The sequence below is a fragment of the Fragaria vesca genome, unplaced genomic scaffold, assembly GCF_000184155.1.
Source record: "Fragaria vesca subsp. vesca unplaced genomic scaffold, FraVesHawaii_1.0 scf0513126, whole genome shotgun sequence".
Lineage (NCBI taxonomy): Eukaryota > Viridiplantae > Streptophyta > Magnoliopsida > Rosales > Rosaceae > Fragaria > Fragaria vesca.
In genome coordinates, this window is record NW_004443445.1 from 80,461 (window position 1) to 88,482 (window position 8,022).

An 8,022-nucleotide genomic window follows, 5' to 3' on the forward strand; every position below is an offset into this window, starting at 1 on the left:
TTTTGATGAACGAGGAGCTGTAGTTACTGTTTCTGAGCTTGGTTGAACCACTTCTACCTCATCTCCACTTCCTTCAGTTTCTGTTACAGAATCGCAGTCTAAATCATACTCTTCAGACGACATTGCCAACCTGTTAATTCAAAGAAAATGAATCAAACGAAACAGTACAATGATTATAAGTTTAGAACAATGAAGACAACGTACTACAATCTGAACATGAAAACGAACTAGAAACACGAGGGGAAGACGAGAATCAACGAAAACGAAGCAAAAACTACAATCCAACATGCTTACAGTTTATATAAAAGTGAAATTGAATCACATAAACAAAATTACTTACAGTTGAGAACTGAAAATGGTGAAGAGGAAGCAAATCTTATGACTTAATCTTATGAATTTCAATTGAAAAAGAGAGAAAACTCAGAAAATAGATGAGGAAGAGATGAGGCAGACTGCAGAAAAGAGAGACTGTGAGAGAGTGGGAGAGAGTGATAAGTTTTTAGGGTTTTTTGTTACTTCGATCTGACGGTGGAGATTAAAGGTATTAAGATCCAACGGTTCCTACGGTTTTTTTTTTTTTTTTACAGAACCGGAACCGTACCGAGTTAGTTAGACCGGTTCGGTTCAAGCAAAACAAGCTGTAATTTCTTGCAGAAACCGCGCCGAATCGTCGGTTTCGGTCCGGTTCGGGCCGGTTTTACGGCTTACGGGTCCAAAAGTCCCAGGCCTATTTGGAAGTTTGGAACTGTGTCATGTTTCCATTGTTTTGCTTGGAGACTTGGAGTTGTGTTTTATTGTTTGCTACTTTGCTTTTGCTGCATTTCTTTCTATTTGACATTTGACAATTGGTAATTTGGTATGTTCACTATGTTGGTTTGAACTTTGAAACATTGCGGCATTGAGTGCATTCATGTTTTGAGACTTTCATGTTGTACTGGACAAAAATCAGAAAATTTTGCACACTGATCATGCTGCACAGGAACCGCAGAACCGCAGAAACCGAACCGGTTCCAAACGGTTCGGTTTGGGTGCGGTTCTTAAGTAAAAAATTTAAAACCGAACCGTTTACAGTAAACAAATTTACTGTGCGGTTTTACTGTTTTTTTTACCCAATCCGAACCGTCCCAGGCCTAGCTACTGATTTTTAACAGTCAATTATCTTTTGGCATGTTGCAAATGAATTGAGGTTTCCAGACAATAATATGTCGCAAACATTAAGGTGGATGGTTGCCGGTCCAAGAAACTTAATGCCAACTTATGCTGCTTACCATATCAACGGAGTTGACTACAACACCAAAAAGAGAGACAATGTCCGATCAGTTCAGAACAGTGTTGTCACATTGCTTGCCAATGCAATGCAAGTTGCAAGTGCGAGGGATCAAAATCCTTCTGATGGTGCTATGGATTTCTATGGAGTTCTTAAAAGTATATGGGAGGTTGACTACTATAAGTTTAGGGTACCCGTGTTCAACTGTGATTGGGTAGAGAGTACTAGGGGCGTTAAAGTAGACAAACTTGGGTTTACTTTGGTGAAACTGAATAGGTTAGGGCATTTGAACGACCCTTTTGTGTTAGCTACACATGTGAAACAAATATTTTACATATCAGATCCCCTAGATGCTGACTGGTCAATTGTGGTCAGGTGCCTGGATATAGACTACCGTGGGGTTGATCAAGACGATGAGGTGGATGACATAGCGGTGGAAGCACAACCGTTTAATATTCCAGCAATGCCATCAGTTGACACCTTTGATGATGTAGATGAGAATCACCATAGCAAACATATGTGAGATGGCAATGAAGGAATATGGATTGATGTTGATTCATTGCCTCGTGTCAATGATAGCTTGCCTTGTGACATTGAGGTCAATGAATGGAATTGTACCTAATAATTCTTTGTCATTTCTTAGAATTGAATGTTTGTTTATAGAACATGAATCTAAATTGAATTATTGTTTTTTTTGGCGGCAGAACTCTATGTTTGCTCTAATTATGTACGTGTTGAGTACAGTGTACTGCTACTATAATATTATTTCGTTGTTTCACTTTAGTATGCTTCATGTATATTGTTTACTTTTGTGTTTCAGGTCATGGCACCATCGAGGAAAGCAGCAATGTCTGAAAGTTTAAAGAAGGATAATGGGAAACGGGTAAGTGCATCAGATATTGCTTCCAGAATTAAGGCTGTGCAACTGAAGACAACTTCGGATGGTATTCCAGCAGCCATGAGCTCTGGACAGAAGAATGCAGCAGATATTTGTGAGAAGAATCAAGGCTGTGCAACAAATGAAAAAGGCTACAGCTTTGGATGGTGTAGCAGGCACAAGTTCAAAGAAGAATGCCACTTCAAGTCAGGTTGATGTGCCGCAAGAGAAGAATGCCACTTCAAGTCAAGCAAATGTACCGCAAGAAAAGAATACAGCTATAAGTGAGGCCACTGTGTCAACCCCAAAGAAGGTTAGGTATTCTCGGAAGGCTAAGTCCGGTTCTGTTACAAAGAAGGCTAAGTTAAAAAGGAAGAAAGAAAAAGTTACTGAGAAGGAAGACCCTAATATTACTGGGGGCCTGCGGCTGCTATGTAGACCAAAGATGACAATGGTAAGCGTAATAAAGCGAGTTATCAGAGGGATCAAATATACTATAGATGTTGATGACAGAGGGACACCAGTAGGACCCCATTGTTCTGAAATGCAATTTTACATTGGGGTGTTAGCACGTACGACGATCCCATTATCTATGATGATTGGAGGAATGTGGATGATGAACCAAAACAAAAGATATGGGAAGCGATTGAGGTAATTGAATGTTTAATGTAACTAATCTAATAGCTTTTAGTTGAATTGTTTTTAGATGTTAACTAATATCCTTTTCTTTTACGTTTATGTAGGAGGCTTATGTGATTCCTAAAGAATGTAGGAAACGTGTGCTTAGATCCGTTGCATGCAAATGGCGGGAATTCAAGAGCTGTCTGACCACAAACTACATTATCCCATTCAAGGACACCCCTGAGAAGTTGGAAAATCCTCCAGATGATTATAGATGCATCCCCAAGCTTCATTGGGCACTTTTTGTGGAAGATAGGATTTTAGATGATTTCAAGGTTTGTCTAGCTGTTGGTTTAAGCTTACAAACGACAAGTAACATTATAACATTATTGTTCCTAATAATTCTTTGCTTGGTAGGAACTGTGTGAAGTCCAAAATGGAAAAAGAAAAATGAACAAGTACAATCATCGTATGTCACGTAAAGGGTACGCTCAATCAAGGGTAGAATTCGTAAGTTTTGGTAGATAACAAAAGCTTTCTGCTTTAGCTTAATGTGGTTCCACTTGTAATATATTTCTCATTTGTTATATCGTTATAGACTAAGAAGCTGGGAGAACCGATAGGGATGCTAGATTGTGCTACAATGTGGCTGACTGCATATTCTGACAAGGATGGTAACTTCACATCACCTGAGGTGGCGAAGACGGCCGTCAACATTGTAAGTCATCTGAGGAGAACTGTGTTTAATGGTTAATGTTTAATGACAATGAAAATGATACTGTTTGCAATGTAAATTGTGGAGTAACTATATGTTTTTTTAAATTTCTTTTCAGGATAAGTTAAAGAAAAAAGAGTCTGAGGGATCGCTTACCACAGATGGTCTACTGATATCCTCACCATAGCTTTGCAGAAACCTGGGCATCCTGGCAGGGTAAGAGGAGTTGGGGGTTTCATTCGCCCAGATGTTGTTTTTGACTTGCCCCCAAAGCGAAAGAGAGGTGGTTCTTCTCAGCAGGCCCGGAAAAGCATAAGGCTTATAATGGAGGAGGAGCATGAAGACTTTATGGCCGAACATAAAGCAAAGTGGGAGGAGGAAAGTGAGAGAAGGGTTCTGAAGGAACGTGAATTCTGGACCTCAAAGTTTGAAATGTTGGCTGCAGAACTTAAGGGTACGGGTGTGCAAATACCTTTACCTATCACACCAGTGAATGAACTAAATTCAGTCGACATTTATATGTGATTGAACATGTACTAAAACTAGAAAACATAAAGATTAGTAGTTACAAAACAATTCAGACGACAAATAATTGTCGTTGGTAAAACATTCAGATGACAAAGAATCCAATATTTTCCCTAATTTGAAAACATCAAACGACAGAAAAATGTCTTCAGAAACCTCTTCTAACCACTATTTTTCACTATACTTGTCGTTGTACGTTCAGTAGGTCAACAATTATATGCAGTCTAAGGTTGTATCACAAAATATATTCTGTGTCAAAACCTTTATTTTTCTTAATTCAGTCGACATTTAAATGTTGTTGCTCTTTTATTCAGACGACATAAAGTCCAGAAACCTTACAAACTTGTCAAATTTCATACGACTTATTATCTGTCGTCTGACTAACATTCACACAGCAACGGAGAACTGTCGTTTGATATCTTATCAGACAGTAGACCCTCAAACGACATATGATTTTTGGTCAGACGACAGTGCTCAACTGTCGTCTGATGCTGTTTTTGGCATAGTGGTTGGTAATTTCAAACCAACTTGGAGGACCTAGAGAACTTGATGATGATCGAATCCACTAAAGATTATGGATCATGATGCCACAAAAGATCATCGACAATATGTAGTCAATTAAGGTGGTAAGCAATCCACTTGACTAATAACTCAACAAATAGAGTTATAAAGATCATCGACAATATGTAGTCAATTAAGGTGGTAAGCAATCCACTTGACTAATAACTCAACAAGTAGAGTTATATGAACATTTCAAGAAACGCTCTATGAGTGCATTCCACAGTACTTTGTGGTCATTACTTTTTGCACAAAATGTCATTGAAGGCTTTTGTCGATAGGGCGCGTCAAGGACTTTGAACGCATGAGATGTGAAATCTCGGCATCTAGGCTTGTTAGCCTGGGGGTCAAAACATGTGGTTTAATCCTTTCCAATGAAAGGTTCCACAGATACCAAGCGAAGATTCGTCTTAGGTATCAGGTACGTCAAAACTCAAAGGAGCAGAATGTTACATTGCTCTTGCATACAAAACCAAGCTATTATGAGACTCGATAGAGGTCACAAACAATGTTTTTAATGGTTTATCCTTCGGATTGATCATACACAATCTGAAAAAGTCACAAATTGATCAAACACAATTCGAAAAAGGCCTCGGATTGATCAAATACAATCTGAAGAAAGGTCAGGGTTGATCATACACAACCCGGACAAGTAAGCAAGAGTGATCAAACACACTCTTGACCTGCGAATAAAATTCTGAGATTTTTGGTACTTGCACGCATAAAATCCCAAACATAGAATGGAGATGGAGAATGAGAGAAAGCACTTTATCACCCCCGCGCGAGTTTATTGAACTTTGAAGAGTTTAGGGTTTAAAACATACCGTAAAATTTCTTCGAAAAACTCAGATTGCTTGATCTAAAGCTCGATCGGCGAAACAAGAAAAGAAGGTGGAGCTGACGGCCGGGAAGCGGCGGTCGGCAGCAGGGACAGCATCGGGGCCGAGGCAGGGCCTAGAACTTAATTTTGGTTTGAGAAAGAATTGTCTTTTAGGGTTTGAAAAACAAATGGTAGGCTATTGGTTCTAGGGTTAGAACAACGTGCATGATAACGTGATTAAAGATAAAATGTAGAGACAAAAAGATAGCAAGATAATCATCATCTTATTCATTGATATGAGCCTTTTATATAGGGAATTAGACAATATCAATATGGTAAGGATATGAATACATAGATCTAGTCAAACTACATATCATATTGGCATAAGGCCAAGGTACACATAAAGAATATCTAGAAAGATACAGAATATCCTATTAGGTAATTTTTCACTAAATTTAACATACGCTCCCGTATATATATTTTAACCACCACCACCACCACCCACCCCCCCCCCCCTTTTTCCTCTTTCTAGACTTCAAATCCTGGCTTTGCCACTATATCCACGTATGTAACCTCTTCTACTGTGAGCCTTTCCTAAACAATATCAACCACCCCCCCCAGACTTCAAATCCTGGCTTTGCCACTATATGTATGTATGTAACCTCTTCTACTGTGAGCCTTTCCTAAACAATATCAACAACTTGAACTCTGTGGGAAGGGGTGAACTTTGCAAAACGCAAGTAACATCAATCAACTCGAAGGTGTCGTCTGAATGAAGCTCACTTTGTGACAACAAAGGAACATGTTTAGAAGAATCAAGAAGCAGAGCGAGATATGAGACAAGATGACAAGGGCAACACCCATGCAAACCCACCTACGAATATTGTTGAAGACAACGACCCACAGGCCCAAAGACAGATCGAAAACATCAACAATTCAATTTTGCTGGTGGGAAAAGATCAACCTATATCATTTGGTGCGACAAAACATAGTTATAGTTGGAGACCCACAATTATTAAAAACATGTTGGAACTTAGTTTTCAGACTTATTTGACTGGGATTGTTCCTCTTAGGGCACCTCGATCTGGTCCCTGAAAGCTTGTAAATCAACTATGTCATGTTGCAGTCACAAACCTACCTCAACATTGATAGCAAGAAAAATGCATGCAATGGGTGATGCCAAATAGTTATTGTGCATGCAGTAAAAGAGTATATATACTGATCGATATGACTACCCCGTAAAAGAGTTGCTTAAGCCTAAAGATATTTAGATGGTTCTCTAAAATGCGGCTCAATTGACATAATTCCATACTGATCGATGTACGAGTAGTTTATGAGATTTCAAATTTGGGTAATTCTACTGAAGAGAGACGTACTAGAGATTGTGAGTTTGTATCCAATGACCTTATTAAGATCTAAAGCATCTATCACTCATAATACTCATATTAAGCTTATATAATTACTTAGAGATATATGTCTGGTAGTTTGTTCACTAATTTTTGTGGTTATAATCGCTAGCTCTCCATTAGGGTTCATAGTTTTTGTCAATATTTTCTTTCGTTTTTCGGATCGAAAGAAACCTTGTTTGATAATGACTGAATACCTTACAAAATGAAATGAAAACCTGGCTCGATCTAACAAGGGCCCTAATGCATTATCCAGGATGAGTGATCGCATTAAAACTCACACGAACATATCAACACTTTGTAGCCAAAGTCGTATTACTAACACTCCTTCACCACAAGGCTTTTTGTTAATTTGTCGTAAGTCTGTGCAAGTTTGATTAGATTTTTGGATCGTTTCAGCTTTCAATTAAGACTTTATTTTACTGTGTACATGATTAATCATCGGTGTTCCTCACCCATGCGTCTCCTAAATAATGGTCGCATAAAAAGGGATCACAGGTTCCTACATGTCTGATGATAATGACTACATGTCTGATGTATGAACACCGAAACATCAGTCTAATGACTTCATTTGACAACTGAGAACCATCATAAACAATGTTAGCTAGATTTGGTTGAGTACCATGTAAAGTGACTAAAACGTATCATGGTTTCCTAACTATATATATATATACATGATGGAACAACATACCAAATATTTGTAGCTGTTGGTTGCAGCAAACCAGACCAAAATGGTCCCTTGATCAATTCAACTACAAAGTCATCCACTAATCAAAATGATAAAGAGACTGTTCACCAAACATGATAAAGGATTTAGACAACAGCTCCGAGAAGTAAATATCTTTATTTCTTGATTACACAGTACTTCAGGATTTAGGGTTTACAGTTTGGTTTAGGGTTTCCATATATACATATTTGCTTGTAAAGAAGTAAAGAACAGACAGACTGATACACCTGGTATCAGTAATCGGGCCATAGTCAAGAACTCTATTACTCGCACCAGTTTGCTATCTTAATTCCTCATTTCATAATACAATGGAGACTCTAGCAGGCTAGCAATTTTTTTTTTTTTTTTCCGATAGACATAAAGAAAAACAGAACTACAAGGTAAAACCGTAAAACCACGATCAACACCCCCTTCTCAGCTGATCTAACTGGAACGCCGAGGACACAGAAAAGGGTAACTAGTGAAACCAAACAGCAGGAGACTAAAAGAGATCTTATATATCATAG